The 18,285-nt window shown below is 44.9% G+C and overlaps 1 protein-coding gene across 4 annotated transcripts in view; it reads right to left on the reverse strand.

The window, feature by feature from the left end:
- OCA2 (OCA2 melanosomal transmembrane protein) overlaps window positions 1-18,285 on the reverse strand; it is a 342,139-nt gene that overhangs the window by 38,217 nt on the left and 285,637 nt on the right. The window lies entirely within an intron of this gene.

The following is an 18,285-nucleotide window of genomic DNA, read 5'->3' on the forward strand; positions in this document are numbered from 1 at the left end:
CCCAGGCTGTTTACAAAACTGGAAGTTTCATGTTTGTAATTGCTGAAAATGCTCATTTATCTTTATCCAACCAGCTTTGAAAGAAGAAGAACTGCAATGGAAGTAATTGAGTGACCAATGCAGCCACAGATCAATGGGGCTTGGCTACTCAAAGCCGACATCATCTATTACAGGATGCTTTTTCCAATTGGACCAGAAAAGTATCACATATGTAGCTCAGCTAGGTTTCAGAGCTATGAAGCTGATAGCAAGCTAGGTCTGTGCCACCTTTTGCAATCTTATGAGTGTTTGCGAAACTATTACTAGAATCTGAAAAGGATGATGTCTATACTCTTCTGGGATTTTTAACATGCCCACCTGGTAAAACAATGAGCAGGACTTCCACCATTAAAAAAAAAAAAAAATTATTTCAGATGACTCTTAGCTGGACCTTTTCTCCTATCAGGATTTCAGGATTTGGTTTTAAAAATAAAATGGTGATTCTTCAGGTGCTGCATTTATTACTAAAATAATACAAAGTTGCGTTCAGAGTCCTTGCTTTAATCTTCTGTGGGTGGAATCCTAGGATTTGAGAGCTGAAATTTTCTCCGGCACTGTAGCCTTCAGCCCTCCATCCCGCTCACGTGCACATTTATTTATTCCATGAGTTTCACTCAACCTCAGGACCCTGAAGTCTACAGGGTTAAGAACAGAGATAACAGGGTCTCTAGGACCATTCTGCGGTGTGCAAGGGCCTGCCTGGGGCGACTTTGTGTAGCTGCAGTTCTTCTTCCTCACCCAATGACAGAGCCTTGTCCTTCTTCACAACGCTGGCTTGTGTTGCCAGGGGGCTGGGAGATGGCCCTCCTGGGCTGCGTGAATGGACATGCCCACCACAGGCTCAGGGCAGATGACACATGGCCACAGCTCCACTGCTACAATGAGGAGGCCCCCATCCCACTAGCCGGCACTTGGGACTGTGTGTCACTGGGGGCTGGGGAGATGTCAGGGTTCTGCAGGCTTCCTACAGAAAATTCTCTCTAGAGAAGATCTTTTCTTAGTAAGTCACATTCAAAGATCCTGCAAACAGGAGGAGAAGATAAGGCGTGCCAAAAGCTCCAAGAATGTGTGTGTTCCTGGATCAGCACCTCCGCATCAGGAACCCTCCGAAAACTGTGGACAACTCAGCACCCCTCATCGTTGAGAGGCGTGGCCAGCAGCTGCTTTGAGTCCTGAGCTGGACCACAGGCGCCCTGGTGTGGGTCGTGGCTAAGCACAGATGGCTACAGGGTGTGGCTCATTGTCCCACAAGCAAGGGACAACATGCACGGAAGAGTGCGCTCAGGAGGACTTGCTGCACCCATTCCAGGAAGAACGGGCCATGGAACTGGAAATTTTGAGGCAGATTTTTACATGTGGCCTTCCCCACTCTGTCAGGAAACAACTTCAAATGACTCGGGAGTATATCAATACATAAGCAGGACTGTAGCCATGCATATCTTTGGCATTAATTACTGCTAGTGGGCTGAAACCCAACGGGCCATGACTGCATAAGTCTCCAGTAAATACACGTGTGCAGATGCTGAATAGTGCAAGAGGTACCTGGATCGCTGTACGTTAGATAAAAGGAAGTGCGTTATAGAGCCAGGAATTTAAAAGAAAAGGATATACGTGCATGAAATAGACATCCTCACTCCCAAATGATGGTGTAGAGAAGGCCTTTGAAAATGACATGCTGTTCAGGTGCATTCTTGTTGGAATGCCTACACCCTTCTCAATTGCCAATTTTTATGCAGAAGTTCCATGTAAAAGGTCATGTTTTGGAGGATCTATGAAAACAAATGCATTTTTTTCCCTCAGCACAAAGGCAAAGCATAATTTATACTTTTGAATTTTCAATCTCTGGTTCTTTTCAGAATATGTAACTACTAACAGAAAACAATCTATTCTAGTAGTTCAGATGTCAGATTTAAAAAGACAGCAGGGCAGACCCTCACTATAGCATGGGAAGCAGGTGGGAGATATTGTACAGGGGGCTGATTTCCAATTTGTTAATCACCGAGTGGCTTACGTTCGTTCCATTCCAGGAGTGATTGTACCCTAACCTTGCTACAAGACTCTGTCACCTTCCCTTGGAATACTGGTGCCCAGAAAAATCTTCAGTCTGGGTGAAAAGAGTTTAAATAAGCACATTTCTGTAGCGTCTGTGCTCCAACCCGTACTGAACCCTTATTTAATAGAGTATTTTACATACTTTACACAGACACTGTCATTGTTCAGAGTTGGCCTGGCCTTTTCACAGTAACTATGTTGGACATGTTTTTGTGTCTTTCTCTTTGGCTGAATTTTTCAGCCATCAAAAGCTCCTTCCATTCCTCCTCCCACCAAGAGCTTCTCTGTCACAATAAATGGCACCGCTGTTGACCCAGTTTCTCCACCCATAAGCTCAGGAGTCTCCTTGAATGCTCTCTCCCTTCCCCTCCCTTGCCCAACTCACTGATCCTCGGCAGGCAAGTTGGCACTACAACCAAACGGGCCCCCCACTCTCACCCTCTATCTCAGCTGATGCTCTGCCACAGACCAGCATCAGCTCTTCAACAACCATCTCTCTGGTTCTCCATATCATTAAGGATCTTTTTGAAACAATTATCACTTCAAGTTTCCAAGACCTGAGAGCAGGGTAGGCTGTCAGAAGTAGAGCTCCAAGGGGTGGCACCCTGCCTGGCAGCTTCACCCCATTAGGGAAAGACTCACCCAACACACACCGCTCTACTCCCCACATGGGTCCAGAGCTGCCTTCTCTCACAGCCACTCTTAGCGGTATGTCTCCATCCACATCACTGATTGTATGGGAGGAGAAAGCTCCACAAGTTACAGGGTTATATTATGCAGGCATGTTTCACTTGTAAATTTATAACTTAGCAGAATGTACTTAAGTCACTTGAATTTGCCTATTTAAGAAAAAAATCAATAGTTGTTCTCAAGCACATTGTTTTTGTGCTTTCAACAGCATCATAATTGAGTTTGTTAGTTTTTAATGCTTGTGCACCACTACCAGCCTGGTTACGTACTCCCAGAAGGGAAAAGAAGACGCTCCGGCCGTCCACGGTTCTAGCAGGACCTCAGGTTCTGCTGATTCACACATCTACTCTCTGACTGGAGGAACAGGCAGCACTTGCTGTTTTATTTGTTGGAACAACACCAAGTCCTGGACATCCATGCTAATTTATTTTCAACTAAGACATGTGTTTCTAAGACATCTATGAGAGAAAGCACAGTATGATGGGAAAGGCTTAGACATGGGCAGAGAGAGCAGTGACAACCCCAGTCCGGCCTCTCGCCACCTGAGGGGCATGAGCAAGCCCCTGTCCCGCGTGGACACCAGCACCCTTACCTGGCAATGGTCAACAGGATGCCCAGGAGACCTGCAGGAAACAGCACGTGCTGGGCACTCAGCATCATGCCAGGCAGGGCAGGTACTCAGGGAGTGCTGGTGTCCACCAGAGAGTGTAATGGGGCTAAGCACAGAGTCTGGGCAGGGCAGGTGCTCAGTGTGTGCTGGTGTCCCCCAACAGGTGTAACAGGTCTAAGCACGGAGTCAGGGCAGGGCAGGTGCTCAGCGAGTGCTGGTTTCCTCCAGCAGGTGTAACAGGGCTAAGCACAGAGTCCTGCCAGAGCATAGCCTATCATCGTCCAGAGCACTACCCTTCCCAACTCTGCCGGGCATTTCCTGGCCCCAGGTTGGAAGCAAACACCATCAGTGGCAACTTGCATGAAAAACTATATGGAAAAATCTGCAGCAAGCACAGACCTGCCTCCCATGCTCCCTCTTTTCCTCATCCAAGGTTTCTCCAGCCCCGCCTACCCACTCCGTGTCCCTCCAATCACAAGCCCTGGGCCCTGGAGCTCTGGCAACCCTCTGTGAGAGTAGGGTGTTTTTGTCCAGCAGATGGAGAGGATTCTCCCAACCTCACAGTAAGGAACCAGGGGATCACCCACTTCACACACAAGTACAGTCACTGTCAGTCATGAGCATTTCCTGGAGTCAAAGAACACAGCCCCACTGGGGGCCCCTGTGCTGCTGCCTCCCTTCACCTCTTCACCTCCCTGGTGAAGCGTGGCACCCCCGCCTCCTATGAGGAGCAGCTGCTGGTGAGCGGAAAGGCTTTGATCTAAAGGGCTGGCTCTGAAAGATGGAATTTCAGCCTTTACAGAAGTAAAACGTGGGTCAACAGGAATTGGGCCTCAGATGCTGGACATCAGAGTCCTCAAGAATCCCCGGCAATGCCCCATCTTCTTGCTAGTTCCCTGTGTGTATGGCAATCCCTGGAGGCAAAGGGGGCTGATTTTATAGAGCACAAACCGTACCCTCCAGACACAGAGAAGAAATTTAGAATTGATGTTGGCTGTGCTAGACCTTGACCTTAAGGGAAGGAAAACCAAGGTCTGTGAAACGGTTTATGGGAAGAACAGACCCAGCTCTGTTCTAGTTCATGGGCGGCAGGCGTGTTCAGAAACACAGCAGGCAGAGGCTCCATTCACATTAACGGAGACTATTATCGCTGTGTGGCAGGGGTCTCACAGAAACACTCTGGATGATGGCATTGCAGCTTAAGTGTCTAGGACAAAAATGGATAGTATAAGTTTAATTTGTTACGTTTAGCCTGTGGACAGGTAGTGTTTAGAATAAGATTACTCTGAAGCTGGATGAAAACGTCTATCAGCAGCAGACAGAACCAGGTTCACTAAGATGCACCCAAGGAGGATGAGCTGCAGAGAGACTGGAGGGCGAGGAGTAACGGGAAACACAGGAGCACCCTGGGGGCTCCATGTTTCCTGAGGGGCCTGGAGAAGCTGGAGAGGGCTCCCATGTTGGCCACGCTAGAGTCTTTCCTGAGTCCTGGCCCTGGCCTGCCTGCAATGGCTCTGCTGGGAAGCCAGCCAGGAAGCACTCTACCCGGGAGCTGACCTGAGACAGCAGCCTGGCCCCAGGACAGGGAGGGCGTGTGAGCAGCAGGTGTGCAGGCACCAGGGTGTGCAGGGTGGGCAAGAGGGTTACGTGTGACATGCCGTCGCTAGGCAAGCACTGATAAGCAAAGAGCAAACGTTTTGATTTAAATTATTGATTAGTCAGGTTAAGAAAAGAAGATGAAAATGTCTTTTAAGATGGGAGGTGGGGTCAGAGGGGAGAGCTTGGAGGAAGAGGAAGGGCCAGGCTATAACCAATCGTCTTGCTTCCTCTTCTCAGCTCACAGGAGGCTGACTGGAGCTCTTGTGAGCTCGGTTCTGCCTAAGAGAGGTGGGAATAACAAACATCCAATTTTTTGGTATAGTTTTTCCCCAAAGGTATGAACAAATTCTACCGTAGGAGAGGAGTTTTTGAAAAAGGTAATATAATTTTACTTTCAATTTTGTTTTATATTTTAACATTTTTTGTATAACGACTTATAATTGTTTATATATGAAAAAGTCTTCATTTGCAGGAGGTCATGACCCAGAGAAAATAACTTCAGAAGACTGAGACGTCCTCCGTGAAGGAAGAAGGGGTTATAAAATTATTCTCCTGCTTCCTCGCTCTGACCCTGATTATCAGGATTTGTCTAAAGTTATGGAAGTCTTCGTGAACTTTTCTTATTAACTTGAAAAAAAAAACTTTCTGTCATTAAACAAATACACAGAAAACACCAGTCCCATTGAAGATGCCCATTAATTAATTATTACACAAACAGCGGGTGTGGGGTTTGGATGCTGATTCCAACATTCAAAATAACACGCAAGGTAACTACATTTTGTGCCCTTCTTTAGAAATGTTCCGGGTTTTTGGATTTACAAAGCATTTAACAAAGTTAGGCTAATAAGTACAGAGACACAATGTAGCCATGTAATAGCTTGATTTGAAAAGGCTGCAGCCTTAAAGAATTCCATTTAGAATATGGTTTCCTTGAGCACAACCCAGATGGGCTGTTAAATAGAGAGAGACCAGCTGCAGGTTGAGAGATCTGCATCACAATTGGATCTTAAGAAAGCCAAACAATGTTTTTCATTAAACAAGAGAGCTCTTAATAAGTAGCTTTTAAAAACATGATTATTCTCATTATTCAACAGAATGGAAGCCACTTTCTTTGCAATCGTCAGGCAAACTCCAGAGGAACAGGGGAGACGATCGCTTCTGCATTTGCAGAGATGGACCAAGCTGCCCCATGGACATTATTCACTCATTCACTCAAAGTACACTAAACACCTACTGCAGGCAGGCACTGTTCTAGCCCTGGGCACACAGCAGTGAACACGTAGAGGTCTCTGTGCTCAGGAGCCTTAACCCTAGTTGAGACAGACTGACAATGAACAAATGCATATACACTATATGAGGTAGAAAGCAGTATAGAGAAAAATAGGGAGGAAAGGAGTGCAAGAGTCCTACTACAATTCGAGTGGTCAAAATTGCCTGTCTGAAAAAGGCAATGTCCCTTACAAACATAGACATAAAATATCTTGTAAGCACTTTGGGAGGCCAAGGCAAGTGGATAACCTGAGGTCAGGAGCTCGAGACCAACCTGGCCAACATCGTGAAACCCCATCTCTCCTAAAAATACAAAAATTAGCTGGGCGTGGTGGTGCATGCCTGTAATTCCAGCTACTCAGGAGGCAGAGACAGGAGAATTGCTTGAACCTGGGAGGCGGAGGCTGCAGTGAGCCGATATGGTGCCACTGCACTCCAGCCTGGGTGACAGAGCAAGACTCCGTCTAAAAAAAAAAAAAAAAAAAAAAAAAAACTTTAGCAAAAATTGAACAGAAACCTGAGAAAAGTGAGCAGCCAGCCACGTCCCTTCATCATGGGCAAGAGTTCCAGAGAGGGGTAACAGCCAACGAAGGCCCCACACCAGTACTAGGCTCAAAAAGTGGTAAAAAGGCTGGAGTGATGAAGAGGAGAATTATAGGAGATGAGATTAGGCAGGAAGGGGCCAGAGCACATGAAACCTCACAGACTGCTGTAAGGATTTGGGTCATACAGGGTATCTTATCCAGCCACAGGGAGTTAAATTAGATATTAATAGCAGAAAAATCCCTGGGCAATGCCCAAATATTTGGAAAGTAAATAATGCATTTCTAAATAACCTGTAGATCAAAAACGAAGCCAAAAGGAAACTAGAAATTTTGTTTTCTGAACTAAATGAAAATGAAAACACAACTTATCAGAATTTGTATGATTGCACTAAAGTGTTGCTGAGGTAGAAATCAATAATACTAAAAATCTATATTGAAAAAGTGTCATATCAATGACTTTAGCTTCCATCTGAAAAAACTGGAAAAAAGGAGAAGAAAAAAAAAGTAAGTAAGCAGAAAAAAGAAAATAACAAGATCAAAGGAGAAATCAATGAAATTAAAAAAAAACAACACAGAGAATGAAATCGAAGGCATTTGTTTTTGTTTTCAGAAAATCAATAAAATTGATAAACTTCTATCAAGAATGATCAGAAGAAAACACAGAAGACGCAAATTATCAACATCAGGAATGACAGAGGTGGCAGTACTACAGATTATACAGATATTAAAAGGATAATAAGTAAATAATATGAACTATTTCATGTGAACAAATGTGACAACACATACAATGAACAAATTCCTTGAAGATACAAATTACCAAAGTTCACCCAAGAATAAAGAGATAACAGGAATAGCCCTGTTACTATTTAAGAAGTTGAGGCCAGGCATGGTGGCTCATATCTGTAATCTCAGCCCTTTGGGAGGCCGAGGTGGGCAGATTGCTTGAACCCAAGAGTTCAAGACCAGCCTGGGCAACATGGTAAAACCCTATCTCTACCAAAAAAAAAAATTAGCCAGGTGTGGTGGTACATGCCTGTAGTCTCAGTTACTCAGGAGGCTGAAGTGGGAAGACTGCTTGAGGCTGGGAGGTCCAGGCTGCAGGAACCAAGACTGCATCACTGTACTCCAGCCTAGGCAACAGAGTGAGACCCTACCTCGAAAAACAATTTTTTTGAAATCGTAATGCAAAACCTTCCCACATGGAAAACCCCAGACCTCAGGGTTTGACTGGTGAATTGTACCAAACATATAAGGTTGAAATTACAGTAATTCTACACAAACTCTTCCTGAAAACTGAATAAAAGAGAATCCTTCCCATCTCATTAAATGAGGCCATAATTACCCTACTATGAAAACCAAAGACATTACAAGAAAAGGAAACTACAGAACAATCTCTTATAAACATAGTTGTAAAATATATTTTTAAAACTTTAGCAAATCTCATCCAAGACTATATTAGAAGAATAGCAATATGCCAGATGTGGTGGCTCACCAACACTTTGGGAGGCCAAGGTGGGCAGATCACGAGGTCAAGAGATCGAGACCATCCTGGCCAACATGGTGAAACCCCATCTCTACTAAAAATACAAAAATTAGCTGAGTGTGGCGGCACATGCCTATAGTCCCAGCTACTTGGGAGGCTGAGGCAGGAGATTCGCTTGAAGCCAGGAGGCAGAGGTTACAGTGAGCCGAGATCATGCCACTGCACTTCAGCCTGGCAACAGAGTGAGACTCAGTCTCAAAAAAAAAAAAAAAAAGAAGGATAACAATACATCATGATCAAGTGAAGTTTATCCAGAAATGCAAGGATGATTTAACATCTGACAGGCGAGCAATGTAATTCACTATATTAACAAACTAAAAATATATATATTTTTAATAGACACATAGAAGGCATTTGAAAAACTCAACACCCATTCATAATAAAAAGTCTCTGCACACCAGGAATAAACAAGTAATTTCTTAACTTGGAAAAGAATATCTAAATTATTCTTTAGAATAATTTATTCTTTACACAGTTACATCATATTTAATGGTGAAAGTATTTGTGCTTCCTGACTACCATCAGGAATAAGACAAGAGATCCACTCTCAATATTTCTATTAAACATTTTATTGGGTGTAAATAGCCAATGCATTTTACTGGAAAGTATAACCAATGCAATTAGGCAAGAAAAAAAGTAATGACATATAGATTGGAAAGGATGAAAGAAATCTCTATTTAGCTATATAGTAAATTTGATGTAATCTACAAAAAGACTACTAGACCTAGTAAGTGTAGTAAGGCTGCAGGATATAAGATCCATACATATACATCTATTATATTTCTATATAATAGCAATGAAGATAGGAATTAGAATTTTTAAAAATAACTTTTATAATACCATCAAAAATATAAAGTACTTAGAAACAAAGTTGACAAAATATGTGAAAGACTTGTACACTGAAAACAACACAATATTGCTGAAAGAAATAAAAGAAGGTTAAAAAAATGGAGAAACATACCTTGTTCATGGCAGGAAGACTTACTAGTGTCAAGCAGCTAATTCTCCCCCCTCTCTATTTGTTCTATAGATTCAAAGAAATCCCAATAAAATCACAGCGAGCTATTTTTACAGGTTGACATACTGATTTTAAAACTCATATGGAAATGCAGGGACCCCAGAATAGCCAAAACAACACCAAAAAAACCTGAAAGAACAAATATAAAGAAATGATACTACCTGCTTTTAATAATCATTATAAAGCTACAGTAATGAAATAGTGTAAATATAGGCCAATAAGAGTTTAGAAATAAACTCACATACATAACTAATTTTTTTACAAAGATGCAAAAAGCAAAAATAATCATTTTCTACAAATGCTTCTGGAACAACTGGACACCCAAATACCCCCCCCACACCCCAAATAAACTTGAATCCATACTTCACAGCATATACAAAAGTTAACTCAGGAGGGATCACAGACCTCAATGTAAAACCTAGAACTCTAAAATGTATAAAAGAAAACACAGAAGAAAATCTTTTTGACCCCAGGTTGCTTAGGTACAACACTAAAAAACACAATACATGAAAAACAAGTGGATTAAATGGACTTCATCAAAGTTAAATACCTCTCCTCCTCAAAAGACACTGTCAAAAAGAATGAACAGACAAGTCACAGACTGGAAGAATATATTTGCAAAGTATCTATCTTATAAAGGATTTGCATCTAGAGCATATAAAGAACTCTGAAAATTCAATAATAAACAAAACTCAAAAATTGAGAAGATATTTGAACAAGACACTTTACCAAAGGAGAAATAAAAATGAAAAATATGCACATAAAAAGATGCCCAACATCACCAGTTAGCAAGAAACCCTAAGTTTAAACCACGACGAGACAAAATAATCCAGCAACCCCACTTCGGCATATATACCCAAAGAATTAAAAACAGGTCTTGAAGAGTTATTTGTACACTCATCTTCGTAGCAGCATCATTCAAAATAGCCAAAAGGTGGAAGCAACCCAGTATCCGTTGACAGATAAATAGATAAATTGTGTTATATCTACACAATGGAATATTATTCATCCTTAAAAAGAAAGAAAATTCTCACACATGCTACAACGTGGATGGGCCTTGAGGACACCGGTGACATAAGGCTGACTGAAATAAGCCCATCACGAAATGACAAATACTATATGATTCTGCTAATATGAGATACCTAGTAGTCAAGTTCATAGGGACAGAACAGAATAGTGGTTATCAAGATCTAGCACAAGGGCTAAATAGGGAGCTCGTGTTTAAGGGGTACAGGCTTTCAGTTTTGCAAGATGAAAAGAGTTTTGAAGATGGATGGTGGTGATGGTTGCACAATAATCTGAATGTAGTTAATGCCACTGAACCGAACGTGTAAAATGGTTTAAATGGTAAACCTTATATTATATGTATTTTACCACAATTGAAAAACAGTGAGATAGCATTCACACTCACTATAATGAGTATAACAAATAAGACACAATAACACATGTTGACAAAGACGTAGAGAAATGAGAGTTCTCATACACTGCTGGTGGGAATGAAAAATGCCATAACCATGTGGGAAATAGTTGGGCAACTTCTTTAAAATTTAAATACACACATTTCATCCACTCATTCCACTGGGTAGAAGCGTGATGGGTATGTCAGCTACTGGATTGTCGTGACGGTTTCACAGGGGTACATATGTGAAAACTTATCAAATTTTACACTTTAAATATTTGTAATTTATTGTATGTCAATTATATCTCAACAAGATTGTTTAAAAAAAATAAAAAGAGACTATGGCAGAATACAGTAAAGTGAGAAAAACCACACCGAAAGGAATTTATGGGTTCATTCTGAAAAAATCGCTAACAAACCACAAGTACAATTTTCACCCAGGAATTGTGAGAAGAACGGCAAACTGCGGCGTTCTACCCTTGTCTACTACGAAGTGCCTTGAAAAATGAACGTTGATATTTTGCTTATTGATTGTGAATTCTAACACAATGGCCCCTAAGCAACATTTACACACAAGGAAGGCACAATAACCATGTTTTGAGTGTTGGGTTCTTTGCACTTAAATTGTCTTCTTGAAACTCAAAGGAAGAAAGTTGCCCAGTTTGTGAAGTAAAAAGACAGAATGGCCCAATTTCGCGTGGATGGAAATAGAATCATTTCTTAGGAATATAAAAAGGGAATTGCCCGAAGCACTTGCAAGTAGAATGTTCTTTTTTGTTTTCATTATTTACACTGTAGTTTTATTTCCTAAGGGGCTCTGACAAAAATAAAAACATAAAATGCTAGCACCACAACGGACTTCAGAAACCATCTAGTTTCTCTTCTTTTCTAGGTGAGTAAACTAGAGCCCAGAGAATGGGAGGCGCCTGGGAAAGAGGCTGAAAAGAGGGCTGGGGCGCCCCTCCTTCCCTTGGCCAGGAAAGACCAGACAGCTACCCAGCGCCTTGGGAACCACCAGCGTCCTGCAGCCTACGGCCCCAGTCCTCGGCGCCAGGCATGCCTGTTCCTTAGGAGAGGTGTTCACTCATTCATGCATTCTGTCAGTCGTCCATATTTTCTCAGCACCGGGCAGACACAAGCTCCGGGCTCCGTTCTCCTCCCACTATGGCAGACCCCCGCTGGACGTGCACTCTAGCGAGACACACAGCCACTAACCACCGAGCTGCGTGGTGAGTTATTTAATTGTGCCTGTCATCAATGCCACCAAGAAGCCCCTGCAAGGGAGGCCCTGCCCTGGAGCAAGTGGTCAGGCTGAGAGGAGACGGCTGGACGGTGTGTGGGAGCCGGGGAGGGTGGGCCTGGCTGAGGTGGCGGCCCCACCGCGCAGAGCGCCCGGCGCGGGAGCTGCGTCCACGCTGGCCTGGAGCAGGTGAAAGGTTTGATGGGAGACTCCATGTGATGAAACGCAGAGCTGCCGTCTTTACATTTTCATGTTGAAAACACAGCGCGGGCAGTAAATCGGAGGCGATAAGCCTTAGGGGCTGCTCCCGCAGGCAGGGAACCGCGAAGGAGGCCTGGGCTGGGCTGCGAGGCAGCGACAGGAAAAGCGGCTGGGTGTTCCAGATGCTTCGCTGGGACTGAGGCAGGCAGATGGCTGCACACCGCGGGGACCCGGTGTAAAACGGAAACCAACCCCGAATCTCCAGGCGGCGACAGCATGGCACTAACCCCAGCACGAGGCCCTGGGAGCGCATGGAGCCGCCCGCCCAGGATGTGGCAGCTGCCCGGGTGTTGGCGGGAGGGGAGGAGGACCTATGGCACGTCCAGGGTCCGCCTGCGAGCGGTGGGGCTGGAGCGGGCCGCTGGCAGATGCTCTGGGCTGGGACCAGAGCAGAAATGAGGGTGGCAGGGGAGCCCTGGATGTGCCATGGAGGTGCCGAGTGCCGGAGGTGCACAGTGAGCGCTGCCTGGAGAAGACCCTCCGCGCCCTTCACATCCAGGTGGTAATGGAGGCTTCGGGAGTGTCCAGGAGACCCAGGCGGCGGGAACAGCCAGAGCGAGACCCTCACATGCCCGGGGCGTGGGATTCAAAGGCCACAGGGTGGGGGAGCCTGGCTCTCCAGAGCCAAGAGCACCCCGGCCTCCGCCCGCCTCCAGGCCGAATGGCCGAGCCCGGACACCACTGCGGAGTTACAGTGCAGGTTTGTCAGGCCGTGACAAACTATTTAGAAAGTAAATAGTTACAGTGCAGGTTTGTGACTATTTAGAAAGTAAATAATACTTTCTAAAAAGATGAACTTTAGAAGATGCCAGTGCCTGGCTAATGGCACCAGCCGCATGATGGCTGTTGGGAGGGCGAGGGCTCTGGTGCTCCGCCCTCCGCGGGTGGGGAAGACCAGCTGGGAGCAGAGGGCTGACTTCCAGCTTGTTTCCAAAGTAAGTTGTGTACAATCCTAGGCTTACACTAAAAAGAAGCAGAACTTTCTAGAGAGAAAATAGTTGTTTTTCATTGTGCTTTAAGATTTCCAACTGTTACGGAGCCTGAGAGGCAGGTTTGCGCCATGGTTCACAGATGTGTAAAGTGCACAAGATGAAAAACTGGCCTTCCTACCCAAAAGGAACGTACTGTGAGATGCGTGGGCGAGCTTGGGGAGAAAGCAAGGGAATTCAGACGTCGGCATAGGTGGCACCCCGGCCCCGCTCCCCGGGCTGCGTTCTCAGTGGAGAAGGGTCGGGGTAGAAGACCCCGGAGCTCAGAAGGGCGACACGAGGAGGGCCCTTCCCTAGCGGCCCCGCTCCACCCGTGCCCCTGGCTTCCCGCCTTCCGCTGTGCGCTCTCCTGCGCCTCGGCCTGTCCCTCCCGGCACTGATGAGTCTACCTGGCACACATGCTTAGCATGATTCTCAATAAAGAAGAGGTGTCAAAAAGGCTGCCCTGTGGGAAGAAGATATTTTCTACAGAAATAAAAAAGAAGCCGGCTGAACTTCACTGATGGCCCAGACTGCGGAGAGGCCACCTTAATAACAGCTAGCAGATGGCAAGGGAGGCCCAGCTGGGAAGCAGCTGCATGGCCGAGGCTCACTGGGTCAGCCCCTCAGTCTCTTCACTCTCACATTCTAGCCCGGGCTCCTGCCCACACTCTGCATGGCATGGCCTGAGCCAGACCTGGACACTGTCCCAGGGTCCTGCCCACCTCAGACCCACATTAGCAAATCCCCTCAACTCCACGAAAAACACGTGTCCCGGACAGGCCGGCCCTGCCTCCCCTGTCTACCCGCCAGCATTCTTGACCTAGTCACCCCTAGCCCACCTCTGGGGAAGCCCTCTACCCATCCACGGAGCAGCCTGGGTGATGCTTACCAGGGAGAACAGACTACCTCACACCCTCTAAGCCCTTCTGAGGGCTTCCTGTAACACCAAGGAAACTCCAAACTTCTCACTGGTCTCCCCACTCAAGCCATAGGGTCTTTCCCCGGGGCTCCTCCAGCCTCACCCCCACTCTCCTGACTTCCCTCACTTCTCTCAGACCACAGGGCAGCTGGGGGAGTCTTTGCTGACAACTCCTGGTGCTGGTGCTGTGGTGCTGTGACCAGTCACTGGTGCTATGTGACTTCTCCCTTTGCCCAGTGTGTCCCCAGCTTTCCCATGTCTTCAGAGCTAAGCCAAGACAGGCACGAAGAATAATGAGTGCCTTTGCGTTGGTGTCATCCACACACGCCAGGAAAGGCACCTTCGTCCCCTCCTCAGACAACCCATGCTGCCTTCACTTGGGCAGATGGAGGCATCACATGCTCCTTTGCTTGATGGAGGCTAACAAATTATGGCCTGGAGACTTGCACTGAAGTAGGTTGCACAGCTGTGGATTTATTGCTTGGCCTTTTTCACTCTTCGGAAGAAAATGGACTTTAAAAATAATCTCCTCTCCCATAAAAAAAGAAGAAATTCTCAGGAAGGAAAATCACTCATGCCATCCAACTTACTGAAAAGCTTTCTAGAGCAAAAGTTTTCAAATGTTTCTTTAATCTGGTTACATTACCTGGGCATTAAGACATAAAGCAAGGTTCTCCCTGGACCCAGAGGCACCTGCTGTCCACAGGAGGCCGAACCGTCAGCTCCACGAGGGCAGGGCTGGAGGAGTCTTCTCCCCTGTACATTTACTGACAGCACTCCTTGCTCCACGACTTCACACGTGCCTGTGTGTGTGCAAATGTGTGTATGCATGTGTTGCAGACACAGGTGCCTTTCCAGGTGGTGATGAATACTACTGAGGAAGGTAAGTCATGGAGATAGTGGCCCCAGAGGGCATCCCAGTCTCTATTCTACATGGGGGCAAATGCAGAGTTAGGCTTCAGGAATAAGGGAACAGAGTGTAAAACAGGGAGAAACGTTTCTTTCTGCTCCGGCAAGCCCACATTTGTGGGAGGAAGTGGAAGAACTCCCACGTGTGCAGCAGGGCTGGGCAAAGGCGAGAATGCCCAGAACAGCCGGAGGATGTTAAGCTGGGGAAGTGATGCTCGGGGAGCCTGAGCTGGCCATGGGGCAGACGTCGCAACCTCCTTCCCTTCAGCTGAAAGTAATGAACTGGGACCTAGATGCTGGGTTAGGGAGCAGAGGCAGCGAGGACCGCTGGGAGGCAGGATTCACTTTCTTATAAAGAGAAACCGTCCAACCGTACAACTGTCTCAAGATGGAATGGGCTTTCATAGAAGCTGGAACCACATGGCAGAAATTCTAAAACCATGCATGGTGTGGAGGGAAGGTGGGGGAACAATCTCTACGCTTTAGCGCTGCACTGACATTCTATGACTCGGAGGTTTCCAGCCTGGATATTTAGAAAAATGTGACTGAATTGACAGAAAAGGGGAGGGCAGGCTATGAAGGATGGGTAGGGGGCGCTGCGCACTTGACACAAGGGCAGCTGGGAGCCGGGGTCTGAGAAATGCAGGCTGGGCATCAAGGAAGAAGCTGGAACTGGGCTGGGTGAGGAACAGTGAGGAGGAGCTTCTCATGGGGATCCCTATGGGATTATCACAAGCTTAGGCTGGCCTATGTGTTGGCCACATCCCAGGACAACAGCTGTCCTGCTCCCGTCTCTTCTAGATGTTCTCCCCATGACTGAACAGATGGGATCGTGGGGTGTGCCATCATTCTCCTTCCTCTTCACTTCCCTCTGTCTTTTGACATGACCTTCAGGGGCATCCAGCCAGTGTCCTCCACACCATTAGCTCACTGCAGCCCCTAAAGGCTCCCCAACCTTGCAACTCCTTCCCCTCAGTCCCCTCTCCTGCCTCAAAGAACTTCCTCTTGCCCTTGTGGGCTTCTTCCTGTGTGCTTGTTTCCCAGATTCCTTCACTTTCTGGAGTTACCTCCATTTTGGACAATGCTGAAGCTTACCGTTTGGGGATGTTTCACTGACTTTGGGAACACTGGCATTCTTTCCTCTCTCTCTTATTGCTTCCCATTTTAGAAGAACTATTCTAATTTAAAAAGTTATCAGCTTCTCATTTGATAAAATCCAGCATCCATTTATGATAAAAACCCTCAACAAACTAGGCATAGAAGGGACTTAAATTAATGAAAGCGATATATGACCAACCCATAGCCAACATCGTACTGAATGGGGAAAAGTTGAAAGCATTCCTCCTGAGAACTGGAGCAAGACAAGGATGCTCTCTCTCAACACTCCTATTCAACAGTATTGGAAGTAATAGCCAGAGCAATCAGGCAAGAGAAAGAAAGAAGGGTATCCAAATCAGAAAAGAGAAAGTCAAACTATCACTGTTTGCTGAAGATATGATAGTATACCTAGAAAACCCTAAAGACTCCTCCAAAAGACTCCCAGATTTGACAAACTTTCAATAAAGTCTCAGGTTACAAAGTCAATGTATACAAATCAGTAGCTGCTATACACCAATAACGACCAAGCTAAGAATCAAATCAAGAACTCAATCCCTTTTACAATGGCTGCAAAACATAAAATAAAATACCTAGGAATATATTTAACCAAGGAGGTCGAAGATCTCTATAAGGAAAACTACAAAACACTGCTGAAAGAAATCATAGATGGCACAAACAAATGGAAATACATCCCATGCTCATGGATGGGAAGAATCAATATTGTGAAAATGACCACACTGCCTAAAGCAATCTACAGATTCAATGAAATTCCCATCAAAATGCGAACACTATTTTTTATAGAATTTTTTTAAAATCCTAAAATTCATGTGCTACCAAAAAAAGGGCCTGAACAGACAAAGCAAACTTAAGCAAAAAATAACAAATCTTGAGACATCACATTATTGGACTTCAAGTCATGCTACAAGGCTATAGTTAACAACACAGCATGGTACTGGTATAAAAGTAGGCACATAGACCAATGGAAGTCAGAAATAAAGCCAAATACTTACAGCCAATTGATCTTTGACAAAGCAAACAGAAACATAAATTGGAAAAGGACACCCTATTTACTAAATGGCACTGGGAAAATTGGCTAGCCAAATGAAGAAGAATGAAACTGTATCTCTATCTCTCACCTTGTACAAAAATCAACTCAAGATGGATCAAAGACTTAAATCTAAGACCTGAAATCATAAACATTCTAGAAGATAACCTTGGGAAAGCTCTTCTGGACATTGGCCTGGGCAAAGAATTCATGACTAAGACCCCAAAAGCAAATGTGACAAAAATGAAAGTAAATAAATGGGACCTAATTAAGTTAAAAAACTTCTGTACAGCAAAAGAAGTAATCATCAGAGTATTAATAATAATCATCAAACAGACAACCCACAGAGTGGGAGAAAATATTTGCAAACTATGCATCCGACAAAGGACTAGTATCCAGAATCTATAGGGAAAAAACAAATCTGCAAGAAAAAACAAATAATCCCATCAGAAAGTGGGCAAAGGACATGAATAGAGAATTCTCAGAATAAGATATACAAATGGCCAACAAACATATGAAAAAATGCCAACATCACTAATTATGAGGGAAATGCAAATCAAAACCACAATGAGATGCCATCTTACTCTTGCAAAAATGGCCATTATCAAAAAGTCAAAAAACAATAGATGTTGATGTGGATGTCATGAAAAAGGAATGCTTTTACCCTGCGGTGGGAATGTAAATTAGTACAACCTCTATAGAAAACTATATAGGGATTCCTTAGAGAACTAAAAGTAGATCTACCATTTGATCCAGCAATCCCACTACTGAGTATCTACCCAAAGGCAAAGAAGTCATTATATGAAAAAGACACCTGTACATCCATGTTTATGGCAGCACAATTCACAACTGCAAAGATATGGAACCAACCTAAGTGCCCACTGACCACTGAGTGGATAAAGAAAATGTGCTATATATACACCATGGAATACTACTTAGCCGTAAAAAAAAATGTCTTTTGCAGCTACTTGGATGGAGCTGGAGGCCATTATTCTTAGTGAAGTAACTCAGGAATGGAAAACTAAATACCACAGGTTCTCAGTTGTAAGTGGGAGCTAAGCTTGAGTATGCAAGGGCA

Source organism: Gorilla gorilla, chromosome 16, assembly GCF_029281585.2.
Source record: "Gorilla gorilla gorilla isolate KB3781 chromosome 16, NHGRI_mGorGor1-v2.1_pri, whole genome shotgun sequence".
In the NCBI taxonomy this organism is placed as follows: domain Eukaryota; kingdom Metazoa; phylum Chordata; class Mammalia; order Primates; family Hominidae; genus Gorilla; species Gorilla gorilla.